General features: G+C 35.0%; 1 protein-coding gene across 1 annotated transcript in view; it reads right to left on the bottom strand.

Moving 5' to 3' along the window:
* The window catches only part of CNTNAP2 (contactin associated protein 2), a 2249322-nt gene that overhangs the window by 1905983 nt on the left and 327278 nt on the right, over positions 1–16061 (bottom strand). The gene's annotated exons all lie outside the window — the stretch shown is intronic.

Here is a 16061-nt window from a genome sequence, read left to right as displayed (position 1 = left end):
GCAATCCCAGCTACTCTGGAGGCTGAGGCAGAAGAATCGTTTGAACACGGGAGGCAGAGGTTGCAGTGAGCTGAGATCGCACCACTGCACTCCAGCCTGAGGGACAGAGCAAGACTCTGGCTCAAAAAAATAAAAAATAAAATAAATAAAATATATGGGGCTATGATTTCTACCTACTTAATTGCATTCCTCTAAAAAGTATTAACTTGAAACAAGTTTTGTTTTGTTTTATTTTGTTTGGTCCATTAAGCTGATTGTTGACTCTATACTTACAAAGTTTATAAAATTATTTGTTTGTAAAGTTGATAAACTTAATTTTTTATAAATTAATTGTTCGCTATATGTTTAGACACAGAATAGAGTTCTTTTTACTTTTTATGCTTTTTAGCATAATAATAATCCATTTATTATGTAAATGCATCATTTTTATAATACAACTGTTTTAAATTCATTAAACTGTTATAGATTTATGTGATATAGCTAATATGAAAGACACCTAAATTAAACACTTTAATGAAATGAATATTTATCATCAGACAGAGGTTTAGAATAAGAAATGTCAATATATAGAATGCCTCTATTAAACCTTTTTCCTGATGAATTTAAGAGATGTGTTTATTGAAGAGAAGCACAATTAATAGATAACTCATCTTTATAGGGCGTCTGTTGCCATGGTAACAGTGGTGTGACACTGTTTGCAGGAAAAGTGTTTGTTCTAAAAGCCATGATGAGTAACATCCTGCAGCCTCCATTCAAAACTAAAGGTGAGTAGGTTGGGCTGTTTTCCTAGGCACAGACAAGAGTGTAGAATCCTGACAATTTCTCTGAAGCACACCTCCTTGTCAGATCCTATCATCACCCACCAGTCAGAAATAAGTTCTTTTATTGTATCAACGTTCTTATTTTTTTCATGCTTCAATATTAAATAAGCAATTGTAAAAGTATTGCTTTGAGTAAAGAACAGAAAAGGAAGGAGTTTACCTTCAGTAATCGGTACTATTTGTGGTAATAATTACTTAGGAAGTAGACCCCATCTTTAATTTACATATTATATAACTACATTAACTGGAAAGACAGCTTTAAACTACATGTTAATAGAAAACTCCCCTAAATTACTCGAGCCCCCAAAGTTTTCACTTTTCAAATGTCTCTAAATCATCCATGGACTCTACTATTTATTCATTTGTGTGTTTAATATGTGCTGTGCATGCATGCCTGCCTGTGTGTGTGTGCATGTGTGTGTGCATGTGTGTAGCAGGGAATAGGGGAGGGGTTGGTTATCTGGATTTCTGTACTTGAAGGAGGAGAAGCTAAGCATAACATTAGGTGGCAGCGGGGCCTATCATGGGGAGGAGGGAGGGGGGAGGGATTGCATTGGGAGTTACACCTGATGTAAATGACGAGTTGATGGGTGCTGACGAGTTGATGGGTGCAGCACACCAACATGGCACAAGTATACATATGTAACAAACCTGCACGTTATGCACATGTACCCTAGAACTTAAAGTATAATAATAATAAATAAATTAAAAAAAAAAAACATTAGGTGGCAGATACTAGATGTGACACTTAGATGACTCATTGGTGTGGAGAATTTAAAAAATATATTTAGTCAAATTAACCTATCTTTCCACATGTGGAGCTAATACTGAGATCTCATAACAAAGCCCATTACTGATATGAGACCAAATCAAAGAGGCCCCACTCGGAGGCTGTTGGTGTCCAGGAGGCAAAAATATCAAACCAGCTTAGAACTTAATTACTGCTGTTAGATATCGATCTCCCTCTCCTGGTGGTTTTTTGTTTGTTTGTGTGTGTGTATGTTCGTTTGTTTTCTTTTTCTTTATTCTCACCATTCCCTTCTACTTGCTGGGTTTTTATTTCCTGCATTCCTCTTACTTTCTCCATTCATTTCGTGTCTCCACTTTTTCTTTTGATTTCTTCTGTACTCTTCTCTCGGGCTTGAAAGGGTCCTTAGGAAAATTAATTGATGAGATATGAATGAGGAGAGAGAAGTCCCAAACTCAGACTAAACCTCCACACTCTGCCATAAAACTGCCTCAAATTCGTGTTTCTCACCTGTGATACTTTCCTAACTAAACTCCAAACTTACTCTCTGTCTAGGGCTACAAAACAGTAAAAGTAACTTTTCCTACCGCTTAATTTTTCCGAGGCTTTTATATTCAGTGCTTACTTTGTGTTATGAGGGGCTGTGTGTACTTGTGGAGGACGGTGGAACACACACAATAATTTAATACCTGCTATAACTTGGGCATTGTATTACTCACTTTCTGACCCTTATCTCATTTCGTCCTCACACTGACCATCTAATTTAGATATTATTGTCTTCCTTTTAAACAGAACGCCACAAATCTTAATCTGTGCAGGATCACAGTCTCTAAATAACAAACTTTGTTGGTTACAAATTAATTTCAGTCAAAAATACATAAATTTTTAGTATACAATCCAGAAGAGGTGTGTGTGTGTAGTGTGTGTGTGTGTGTATGTGTGTGTTTGTGTGTGTTTGCTTAAGAAGAATGATTACTGGAATCTTTGAATAGAGGAAGCTCAAGTTCAATTACAAAGTAATAGTTAAATTAAAAATGGTTGAGATTAATCCAGTACAACTCCATGTATTACGTAAAAAGATTACCTAGATAATATGGCATCTCTTTTTGTAACAAATCTCTGTGCTAGAGACCACAGAAAACATCAGGAAGCTTAACATTTTATCACTCACTTAAAAGTAAAATATATATAATGGAATCCCTGATGAGACAAATAATAAAACTAGAATGATGTTAGTAACACATTCACAAAGCAGTTAGAGTCTTCACAGTCATTTTATATGTATGACCTGATTTTTTTTTTTTTTTAATCTATCTGAGTGACTATTACACTGCCAACTGTGGTCCTTAGTGATCAATTCATTTCCTCAATTTCATGACTAGGTAGTGGTTCAGTTGAAACTAGAATCTGGATTTCCAAATACTGAGTTGTTGCTGATTGATTTGTAACAAATATAATTATACTAACTAATTGAAAACTTTCTCCTTCTCTAGGGTTATAGTTAACGTATTCTATTATTCCATGAAATAAAATACTTTGGGGAAAGTATTCTATTTGTTTGGGGAAAATAAATAGTTCATGCCGCACTAGCAATCTTAATTTTTTTTTAAAGTAGGAAAACTTGCTAAGACAGTATTCATAGTTTTATTCTCTACCTTTGTTTAAAATTGATAGAAAACTTTTGGAAGTAGCAGTGCTTGTGTAGCCATAGTTGCTAGAGCATGTGTGTCTATGATTTACCTAAATTTTTGTAGCCCTACTCTCCAAGTGATTTCATTCATGAGATTTTAACTAAGGTTGCACTGAATAGGACATATTCAGTTTTTCTTCTTTAAACTATTGTTATATCTACTTGTCTCAATATTTATTAGATTCTCCATATATAGTCTTATTTGAACCAAATCAATTTAATCTTATCCAATTGTTTCAAAAAGATTATCTTCCTTCTAGGTAGAATTTTCATCTGTACTCTAGCAGACATTTTAGGGAAAGGAAACATGAAAACAAATATTTTTCTGAGTACAACGCTACATTCAGTTCATAGCACAAAATGCTTGCCTCTCCAAAAATAAAAAATTAATGATAATAATTACAGTCATACAAAAAAGAAAAAAAAATCAAATCTCATACCAGGAGTGAGTTATGCTGCCTTTATTTTCCATAGCAGCTATAAATTCTGCAGTATCTTCAAAAGTCTTCAGTTTGGATAAACAAGTGTATAATTTTCCTTTTGTTGAAATTTTGGATATCAAATGGAATTGCTAATGAGTATAAAATATTACAACATTTCTTGGGTGAATATTGCAATTACTTGGCAATAGACATTGACAACCTACTCTAAATTTGTTCTTATAAATAAAGAAGAAAAAATTTACATTTGTACTTAAAGGCAAAAGAGAGAAAAATAAAGGTGAAATGGATATCTTACTTTACCTGAAACTAGTACAAATGAATAGGTTTATCCTGAGGAGTAGAAAGCCTAATGGGAAACACGTTTCAGTGGGAGCTGATTCCGTTTTCAGTTTCAACAATCACCTGTATAGAGCCAGCTTCCTAATCAATATCAACTCACCTGACATTTCACGTGGGTCACCTTTCAATTTAGAATGCCTTTAGGATATTTTTAATTTCCCAACATAAAAATCATAAATTTAGTTGAAAACTAAATTCTTCAGCTTCTCTGAGACTTCTACTTTTCATGTCTGCTGTCAAACTGTGACAACATCATTAGCTCCAAATCCCTAGCCAAAAATATATGTGATATTTTGGGGTATTGGGAGGACCGGAAATATGTCTATCTCAGATGTACTCATTCTTTTTCATTTTTCTTGTCACTATTGTGATATAGGCTCTTGTCACTTCCTATTTAGATTACAACTGTTTCCCAGTGATCTTCAGTCTGTCAATCTTGGTCTCCCAAATCTTGACTGTATACCATTCACTGCCAGAAGAATCAATCTCAACTTCAATTTCATCATTATACCATCCTGTCCAAACCACTCAATGGCTGGCCCTTGCCTCCTGAAAACTAATATTTAACACAGACTGATCCTAAAGGCCTCTGCACTGTAAATTTTTTTCTGCCCGTTTCCAAATGAAAACCACTTCATTCATTGAAATTGGTCTCTTCTCATCCTCAAGATGTACTATAATAAATTTTAATGCGGGGCTTTCTTTCTCTATGTTTGAACTGAATTTTCTCTGTTCTACCAATTCATATCCTCTTCTCCCTTTAAGACATGAACCCCATCTCTTCCATGACGCTTCTTCTCATGAAGCTTCTTCTAATCACTGCAGTGCCAGGTGACCTGTTAGAAACCTGAACCCAGCAAGCTAAGAACAGCTAGAAAACATACCCAGTATATTAGAATCACATCATCATGTAAATTTGTTACACAAAAGTTCAAAATATTTCAAATATGTGCTTTTTTGACATCCAGTCTGCAGAAAAATAAATTACATATGTATCTTCACACAAATATATAGCATGAACATATTTATTTATATGTAAGTACGTGGTGTGTGCATGTGTGTGCAAATTTACAGGTCAGGGATCTAAGCTCCAGAGAACACAAGTGACTTACCCACACCTAAGCTGGTGGCAGTTAAGTCTTAAACCCGGCCCTCTGGTTACAGTGATGAGCAGAGATGAGAAGCAGCATCAGATTGAGCAACACATTTCTCCCTGGACAGAAATGCCAACATCTTTCCTCAGAATCTAGATACAGTCAGGTCTACTCTTATTTTTCCTTTGCTTATTTAATGATACACTATAATTCTTACATAAAATACATTCAGCATAAAACTGATCTTAGTTTTTTTTAAAGATGTGTTATTTTCATGATTGTAACTAACGCTGTGCTATTTTCAGATCAATTGATGATTTACAGTTCATTTAAAATCAATAATGATTCTTTTGGCAATAACAGAATATTGTATATAACACAGGAAATATAACAGCATAGAATGCCAACTTCCTCCAGTGCTAAAGCTCAAATTGTGTAAAGAACAACAGCATTCTCCTTCACTGTTTGAGAAGATACATAAAGGTATATATGAAGAAAGGTAGACCATAGTAAAAAAATATATATAAATAAATAAAATAAGAAAGAATTCTGAAAAATTCTAGCAAAGGTCCTCAAAATTGTACCGAGATGAGTGGTAAGTATATGTTTTGGGAAAAATGAAATATATATATATACACACACACACACACACATATATAATTATATATATATGATACAAATCATTCATTTGGAAAAGTAGGTTAATAAAATGAAACAAATATAAATGCACTTTGAAACTGAAATAATACCTACACAGAAGTCCTGAAATATATTGGAACACATTGTGCAGAAATATTGATTTAGCATTCAGAATCTCCAAACACTCCAGTTTAATCTTTATCCCAGTCATGGAGAGTCCATTCCAACCTAGGCCTCTGTAGAGGGTAGAGAGGCCAACCACATTTACTAGCCAACCACATTAAAATGACCTTGGCCATCCACCCGGTTAGCTAGGTCAGATTCTTACTGACAGATGGCTCTTACTAAAAATAAATTGCTGATTTTTGTACTGTGGACACAATCCTGAAATCTTTTTTCGACAGGACAGAAGTAATCATAATGTAAATATGAATTTTGAAGATGTTATTTTTGGAAGAACAAAACAGTACTTGAGACAAACCTGTGGGATCCAGGAGACTGTATCCCATTGTGGATTACTGAATTGAATAGAAAAATGGGGGGGAAAAAACATACAAAATAGATATTGGGAGATAAAGTATAAATTGGAGTAAAATTAAAAAGTAAAATTAAAAAAGTGAAATTCGGAGATAAAGATGAAATCACAAAGACATATGCCTAAGGTTTGCATAATTTTAGTTGCAGGTGGAAAGAACGTTAACTGAATAGAAGTAGACTGTGATAAAAAATAGTTTAAATCCAGGGGGATTTATTGAGATGAGTTTTCTTCAGTAAACCACAATATCCAAGGAAGAAAGAAGAACATTGTCACCCTGGAAATCAAGAGATGGTTTAGATCAAATTCAACTCAAACATCCAGTGAGTTACTTGGTTTCCTGAGGGATCAAGAAAGATCGAAGTGGGCCGTTTTGAACTTTTTATAGTAGAAAGGAAAAAATAGGAAAAGAAGAAAGGAAAAGAAGAAGGGAAAAGAGGTAAGATAAAAGCCAGAAAAGCATGAGATAATTCAAGGACTTTTTATCTTTTTATACATTCTGCCTAGACATCACCTAATAAGACATGCCCCTTAGGACAGTTTTACTTATTATCCAGCGACCTCTTTCCACTCCTGTGCTTCTAGAGTTGCCCATGGGCACCTTGGGCATTGACTGAAAGGAATTGAAGTCTTTTCTTTTCCTGACCCAGCCAGAGAAATTTTTCCCCACAGAGCCTGTAGACGTTCCTTCAGAAATGCTAGATCACGGACAACTCCCACGACTAAGGTGTAGGCTCAACATTTCTTTAAATCTCAGATGTTGAAAATTCATGCCAAATATAGATCTAATTCTCTCAATGTAAATATAATTCTTCCCTATCCTCTCTAAACATCTACAAATTCTGCAAATAATGTTAAGCACACTTATCATTTGGCTTCACATATCTAGTATCCCACTGCTAATGCCATTACTTTTAAAATGAAAAGATGTAACATTGTAATATCTCAAAATGATAATATTAAAAGAGGCTCTAAGCTCAAGGAGCAGAATTACAAGTGCATCGGGTTGTCCAAGTATGATCTACTCAAACTAATTCGACTCTCAGCTAGGCTGACTGACCTTGCAAAACACAACTATATGACTAAGAAAGGAAAATATACTCAAATCTTGTGTAAAACATATTTTCATACAAGAAAGAGGCAAGAGAAAATATTTGAATGTGCCTGTAGATAATCTATATTGATTTAAAATTTGGATACACATACTGTATGTATTTCCGTCAATTGTTGTTAGCTGTAGTGATTTTACTTTTTCGTATTTATTGTATGGTTACATAAGTGTTGGGTAGAAATACATTTTTAGATTAATGACGAACAAATAGTCTGAAACAAAATTGATTAGAACTATTATGCTCTGAGGTCCTGGTGGCTATCTGAGTGCAATGGAAGTGTATTGCTTTAACTTTAAGGCTGCATATTATGTTTAGTACAGAAATCTGTTATCTACTTAGAAGGCAATTTTCTACAGCAGAAAAGATGTGATTTTGCTTTAAAATATGGAACATAATAAGTGCAATTATTTGGATATAGAATATACAAAACTTCACTGTAAATGGTGCATAAATGTGGACTCACTTCTTACTGATTTATGAGTCGTATATAGCACAGCCCTCCATATTCCCTACACTAGGTATAAATATATTAATGTGGAACTGAGTAGTCATATCCACCCATTGTGAAACAGGACTACCTGAAACACCATACAGAACAGTGGCCCATGTAACGGTGCATTTGCAGAATGACGATAATGTAGGAAAGCTAAATTGAGCTACATAAATTGTTTCTAATATTTTTCCAAACCAGGATGCCCATGAGAGCTTTTATTTTTGCTACTTAGGGGACATTTTCATTCCAACTTGCAAGTTCATTTCAGATTCTTAAGAAATCTGGGAAACTGACAGAATCTTTTGGAATTTTCTTTACTCAGCTACCAAAATTGGTCCCCACTTCCCACAAAAAAAAAAATGATTTATGGATCTTAATTTCTAATCACTTGCTATCCACAGAATTCCTGCAATTCTCAAATTTAGGCAATAGCCAACACTCACTTATAGGAATTAAAAAGTCAATTTTCTGGATAATTCGAAATGTGCCTAAACTATCTAAATAGCTATCATTAAAATAATTTTGTGCTAACTATATCTGTGTTACATGATAAGTTCAAACACGCAATTTATCTTATTGAGATTTCATTTGAGCATTCATTTGTTATTGAATCTGCAAACACAAATTGAGAAACTACTATGTGTGAGGCATTCATTATGCTGGCACAAGGCCACATGGAAACGGAACAGAAAGGAGTGCTCTGTCACAGCAAACATCATGGAACTCACTACATTTTTGCCATCAAAAAAGACTATTGGGTCTGATTAAACCCAGCAGCTATTTCTGCATTGCTGATTCACAGCTGGGATGCTTTATAGCATAGAAGCAGAGAACCAAGAATATTTTAAGACTCAAAAATGTATACAGCTCATACAAGCTAAGAAGAACTGCAAGCTATCAAAGATGAGAAATTAAGACTTGTCTGAAACTCTGATTCAAGGAAGTGACTTCCATGTTGCAGGACAGCAGAAGGCCAGTAAACAATGCAGAACAAGTTCTCAACCAGATCATGTTTTCATCAAATTTTCTAGTGAACTGGGATTAAGATTTTTATCAGATCCACCTGTATTGTTTATTGCTTGCTTTCAATATAACTTATAGTTTACCTAACTCTTTTTGGGGAATAATATGTGATTCTCATTCCACTCCCAATCATTCTGTGAATATTTTATATTTTTTATTAACCCATGTACATATTGTTACAAACAGAAAATTGGTAATTGGGTCCATGGTTCTGAAAGCCAAGGTGGGAAGACTTTTTACAGAATTCTTGTTAGTAAGGCTTGTTCTTATCTGGCTGGGCTGTTTAGTAAAATAGATACATGGGATTTAGATAAAAAACTAAAATATGGGCTGGGCATGGTGGTTCATGCCTGTAATCCCAGAACTTTCGGAGGCCAAGGCAGGCAGATCCCAAAATCAGGAGATCAAGTCTATCCTGGCCAACATGGTGAAACCTTGTCTCTACTAAAAATACAAATATTAGCTGGACGTGGTGGCGCGTACCTATAATCCCAGCTACTTAGGAGGCTGAGGCAGGAGCATTGCTTGAACCCGGGAGGCAGAGGTTGTGGTGAGTTGAGACTGTGCCACTGCAAAACAGCTTGGCGACAGAGCAAGACTCCATCTCAAAAAATAAAACAAAATAAAACAAAATAAAAATAAAATAGAATATGGCAATTAGGGATAGCAAGAAACAACCAAGAAAAGTTAGAAAGATTCATTCAGGAAAGAAGAGGCGATGTCTGCGCAAGTCTCCACCAGGCAGAGAAAGGAGAAAGGAACATATCGGGTAGTGGGAGTCATATGTGCGAAGCATTTTGCAAGTATAAGTTGTTTCTCTATATGCCCTTCCTTTATCATGTTTATCTATTGTCTCTTTATTGTTTCCTTGTGAACTAGTCTTTTATTTCCTTGCACCTTCAGCTGCCTTGGTAAAGAAAACAAAATAAAGAATAATATCAACAGACTATGTATATACATTTCAAAAATATGCAAAATAAAACATGATGTTTACAAATACAAATGTGTGATTAAATTTATAAAGAAAAACAGCGGAGCGATTAGTTTAAAAGTCAATTAAGGCCGGGATCAGTGGCTCACGCCTGTAATCCCAGCACTTTGGGAGGCCTAGGCATGTGGATCACTGGCGGTGATCCACTAAAAATAAAAATAAAAAATTAGCCAGGCCTGGTGACAGGCGCCTGTAATCCCAGCCACTAGGGAGGCTGAGACACGAGAATCTCTTGAACCCAGGAAGCAGAGGTTGCAGTGAGCTGAGATTGCGCCACTGCACTCTAGCCTGGGTGACAGAGCAAGATTCCATCTCAAAAAAAAAAAAAAGGTCAATTATTAAGAAAGTGGTTACCTCTGAAGTTGGTGGAAACAATTTGAGAAGAGAAAGAGCATGTATGGGCTTCAGAGGAAATGGTTATACATATTCCATTTCTTTAACTGGGCAGTGGCACTATTTTTTTTTTTAATACTTTCAACATTTCCTCAGAGTATCTTCTTTAGGAAGCAGTCTCCGGGACAGAGTTCGTGTGCAGGACGGCTATTGGAGTTTGCTTTGGGGCAAATACTGGTGAAAGGGAGGGGAAGGCAGCTAGATTGGTTCAGAAGGAGAAGGGTTGCTGTGATGTGGGCTTGACCCTCAGCCAGACTCTCAGGGAACCCCAAAGCTGAATTGCTAGAAGTGGTTGGGTATTTTCATTCTCCCTCGTCTGTCATTAGACCTGAGCCATCCTCAAAAGGGCATGATCTGATGTACGTGAGGTTGTCCCCAAAGGGGGTGACGGGTAAAGGCAGTTCACCTTCAGCACTTCCTGCAACTGGGACAGCAGACCTTCCTGGAAGGAAGAGCTGGATGCTGTATATGACTTTGCAACAACACAGTATTTTATGAAACGCTTTAAAAATTGCCCCAACTTATAAATGTATTGCCTTTAGAATCTGATCATTTCTTTTACTTGACATCAAAGAAAACAAGTGTTCTGTACAGTATCCTGTGCCTCTTTTTCTTCCACAGTTTTTTTTTTTAACATATTTTCTGATTCTTCAGTATTTAGGCATATTATTAGGTTCCAGAGACTAATCTCATTTAATTTGTGCATTCCCTTATTTTTGCTTCACTATCTCAGTCTATAATTTCATTTTGCAGAGTTTTTTAAACTCCTTCTAGATTCCCAACTGTTTATTCTTGCTGAGGAAGGTAGAAGCAACACATGAATCAGCTTTGCCATCTTTTTTAAGTTGCAACTTAGAATTTTACCAACTTTCCAAAGCAGATAGCTTATTTTTTTGTCGAAATTCTTTAAAAAACAAACAACCAAAAACAAACAAACAAACAAACAAACAACGTGTTGAGCATTTTTGGATGAACCTCAGCACAACAGCAAGACTAATTCCTACTGATATTTATCAGAGTCAGTTCAATCTCAGTCTTTTGACACTTCCTTGAAACTCATTAGACTGGGTTGTACACTCTCCTTGCACTTCCTGTGTTACTTAGATCATTGCCTTCTTCTTTTTTTTGTTTTTCTTTCTGACTTTGATTTTAGATTCAGGGGGCACATGTGCAGATTTGTTACCTGGGTGTATTGCATGATTCTGAGGTTTGGAGTATGAATTATCCAGTAACCCAGGTACTACGCATAGTACCTAACAGGTTTTCAAATCTTGCCCCTCTACTCCTCCCTGCTCTAGTAGTCACCACTTTATTGTTTCCATCTTTATGTCCATGATGTGTGTTCTTACCTACAAGTGGGGGATCATGGTCTTTATCGTACTGTGTTATTATTCTTAGTTTTCTTCATTGACTTTCTCCAGATTGAGATAATTTTGATGTACTTTTTAAAAAATTTTAAATGTCTAATATTATGCTTTCCCTTGCCCCCCAAATCTTTCTATGCTATCTATAAAGATTTCTGTTTTATCTCTAGCTATCTTTTGTCTTTTACCTGATTGTATTAGAGAACAAAAATGCACCTTCTTTATGAAACTGTTTAACTCTTGAACAAGTTTTTCCCAAAATAAAAATAAGATGCTTGTTAAGTCTACCATGTATGCATGTATTTTTAATCAACTGCTATTACACTGAACAATATTACTCTCACTACTCCAAAGTATTATTCAATATTTCAATAACATGAAGGTATTATAACTTTGTGCTAAATAATCAATAATTTTATCTAGCATATGTAAATACAGTTATGTGAGTACTAGATCAACGTTACTTGAATTAATTGTTTTACTTCAGACGCACAGAATTTGTATTTCATTTGGGATTTATTCAAATGGCTATTTTTCAAGGAAATTCAATAATTATAAATCAGAAAATTAACACTCTGAAATATATTCTTATTCACAGAAGTAAATAAAAGCACCCAAAACCATTTAATGTAAGGATACACTTTCTCTAAAATCACCCAAATTATTTCCTGTAGAATTTATTGAACAGGCTGTTCCAAGAGATGGATGGACAGTCTGGAAAAGATGCAGAATGATCAATTGAAATGACAACCACATTTAACTTGATCAGAAATGACCTGAAAGCCTATTTACTGCCGTCATCTTTTGCATTAGTCTGTGTAATATTGCTTTTAATGAAAGCGACAAGCATTCTTTAACTAATTACTTAGAGACACTGAAATCAGTCATGTCGATGACTCCATCACAAATAGTTTGTTTTTGTATTAGTTTTTCTTAAAGGCAAAATAATTACCAGAACATTCTACATTTTAAGGAATAGCAAACCAGATGGTAGTAATGTAGTTAAGAAGTGGTAATATACTAGAAAACTTATTAAAATTAATATAGTAACTTTCAAATATGAAAGAGTTCAGAAATTCTTTACAAGTAGTTTAGGCTACTTGAATATTGGAAGTCTTTCATATATTATAATTTGTCAGTATTAATTTATTAAATAGCCATTAATCCCCCAATGATACTGCTTTGTAATTAGAACAGTTTAAAGAGGGACAAAATAAAAGTATATTGAAAGAAATTTGAATGTATGAAAAATGTATTACTGAAGAGATATGTGCAAACCATATTAATTTTCACAACTATGCACATAATTATCAAAAACTATAGCTGTCTTCACAGGTACAGTAGTGTGCCAAGCACAATAAAGTACGAAGTAGGGATGTTTTAGATCAGACTCTTTCATTTTGGGATTAATTAGTTGTCTGTCAATAATTCAACAATTGGTCTGATCAGAAGATCAAGCCTAATCAGGCTTTTCAATGACTAAAACAATCAAACCATTATGAGCAATTCCAGTCATTTATTATGCTTAAGACTATTATTCTTTTATTATGCTTTAAATTCCTGATTACTTCAAAATCAACATTTTCTACTGGAATCTAGAATAAATGTTGTTGGGGAAAGTTGCCCAAATGAATAAAGGAAAGGGAATTTGGGAAAAGGGTGAAAAGATAGATTAAATGTACTCACTAATCCGTAGTAACGACCCTTTCTATCAGTTTGTATTAGGTAAAATTTAACAGAGTTAACCAGTGTTGAAAACAACAGAGTGTTGAAACACGTTTGGTAAGCATTGTCTTAGTTCAAATGCAGCCCTGCTGCAATAAAATTGTGTGTAGGAAAGATGAAGTTCTACAAAACAGCACCGAATTCCTAATAGTGGTGCTGCAAAAACCTATTTGAAAGTTGATGTGATCCCACTCCCAGCCACTCACATGAAAGTCAGAATTCTCACATCTCAGATCCTCTGACCTGGTGCATCCTTCACTTTGTATCAGCTTTTACTAAAAAGAAATGGAAGTGAAGGGAACCTAATCCCCTCACTTGGTATTCTTGGTTCATTGCTTCTTTGCTGGTTAGTTGGAAGTAAAAGCAACTTTTTCATTCTGGTTTGAATCATTTCCCTCAGTCTTTAGACCCCAACCAGCTTTTATGGTGCAGCTCAATGTAAGCAGTCAAAACCAGATCACAGGTCCAATCAAAGACCTTGAATTCAAATGCCCACTACTCAGGTAAGTAGCAAACACTTACTATTTAAGTCAATAAGTGACTCAACAAAAAAGTAAAGAAAATAATTTCTAAATTCCAAATAATAATTTTCACACACCATATATATGATAATTCCTGACAAAATTGATTTCAATAACTAGATTAGATTCTAAATGTCTTAGCCAAAGAACCATATAAAAAAACAACAACATAAACCAAATAAATTCTCATTTTCTGGACTATGAAAATATGTTTCATATAATAACCTATCCTACAGTATCAGTCTCTAGGCCTCTGATACAACATAGGTCTGAAGACAGCATGCAAAGTCTCAGAATATTCCATTTTTAAATGCCTCTCCAGAAGCTGGTTAAATATTTAGTCATTCCGCGTAAAGGGAACTGATTCTGCCACACATACATGGAATTCACAGAAATTCTACCCTTTGATGATTTAAAGAGACTAGGGAACAGCCCACCTAATACTTTTCTACAAATGAGTCCCAGGACTTCAATTTACCTTACACACCTCACTAAAAGTCACATTGAATAATTAGAACTGGAACTGCTAATAGCTCTGGAACTTAGATGGCAGGAGAACATGACCCACAGCCGGGTAGGTTTCCGACTGTTCTACGCTGCAGACTTGCACCTTAAGGCTCGGTTCAAGGCCACTCCGCAATATGAGTCCTTTTTGCTATCTTGTCACATTTTAATCCCTTTAAAAAAACAAACATCATAATCTTTGTTTTTTAGTGGGGAAAAAATTAGCTAGCTACTGTTGCCTTTATAGTCTGTGAGTATTTCTAGTGCAACGTCTTGCACTAGAAAACACAAACACAAATAAAGACTGTGTGTGTGTGTGTGTGTGTGTGTGTGTTTAGACTAGTCAAAGATGCTTCAGCTGGGGATACTGTGATGGGCAGGGCTTCTGACCTTCTTTCTGAAAAGCTCCAATATAACTGAACAAATCACAAAAGCAGACCAATTAAAGCAGACATCAGACTAGGTCCAGAAACAGAATGATCATAGACTGCAAAAAAGACAGTTAGAAAAACGTAAGTAAAGTTGATGGGGTCCAAGCGTTGAGGCAGGCTCCGAAATCATTAAAATTCAGGAGAGTATTTGCAACCAGAATGATGCAGTGAAACAACTCTCAAATTCATTCCCACTTGCCCAGCCAATCCAGGAACAACTTTTTCTTATCATATTTTGTGATCAAAATCATTTATAAGGTTTTCCAACACAGTGTGCTAAGTGTGGTGCTAGGCTGCTCATTTATGAAGCACTCAATATTAGAATGCATGATGGATTGCTTCAGAATAACGTGTTCAGTATTAAAAATGATGATAAGTTTGCAAATAGTGAAAATATTAGCTGTACAATTGGAGGTGGAGAAGGAAGAGGAAGAGAAAAAGAGGAAGGAAGATGCAACTATGTATTTATAGACTTATTTCAAAAAGTATCTTTCCCATCTACCCATCTATGGGTTTTATGGATTACTGTTAATTAGCTTAGGTTTCCAATTTCCCCAATACAGATGAGTTAACAAATAAGAGGTTTTCTTCTGTTCTCGAAAATAATTTATTTTAGGGCAATATATTCAATATGATTTGTTATGTAGATTTCTTCTGCCATCACTGAGACAATTTCCTTCCAAAGCCACACCCTTATTAAATATTCTGATAGGGAGGAGGAAAGGCAATAAATCTGTCTTAAAACTTTACTTCTATTGGCAGGGTTTTTGCGGTTTCATTAATTTGTTGTTTTGAGAGAAAGGAAAGAGAGCCCCCCCCAAAAAAAAGTTTCAAAGGAAAGACATTGAGCAAACTAAAAGTATTCTGTTGAGATGGTTCATTAATGAACTGTTTTTTTTGTGGTCAAAAAATGGGTGCTTTGTTTTGAAAATGCATTGTGACCAAGTTGAATATAAGAAAATAAGTAGGATACAATTTAAAATAATAGCAGGATTAAACACATTGTGTATCCATGTTTCGTGATCTGGTCTCAAATTCAGATACTCTAAAGCACTGCTTCTCAAATCATTCTTCCCAGGCTCACCTAAAATAGTGATCCACACCAAAGGATGTCAACCTTTTTCTGTTTTTATGGGAAACAGATAAGTGAATGGATTGGATTTTATTATTTTTTACTACTCTCCATTGTTTTTTA

The sequence above is a fragment of the Macaca mulatta genome, chromosome 3, assembly GCF_049350105.2.
Source record: "Macaca mulatta isolate MMU2019108-1 chromosome 3, T2T-MMU8v2.0, whole genome shotgun sequence".
Lineage (NCBI taxonomy): Eukaryota > Metazoa > Chordata > Mammalia > Primates > Cercopithecidae > Macaca > Macaca mulatta.
Note: the sequence above shows the minus strand (reverse complement) of the source record. Positions and strands in the feature narration are given on the sequence as shown.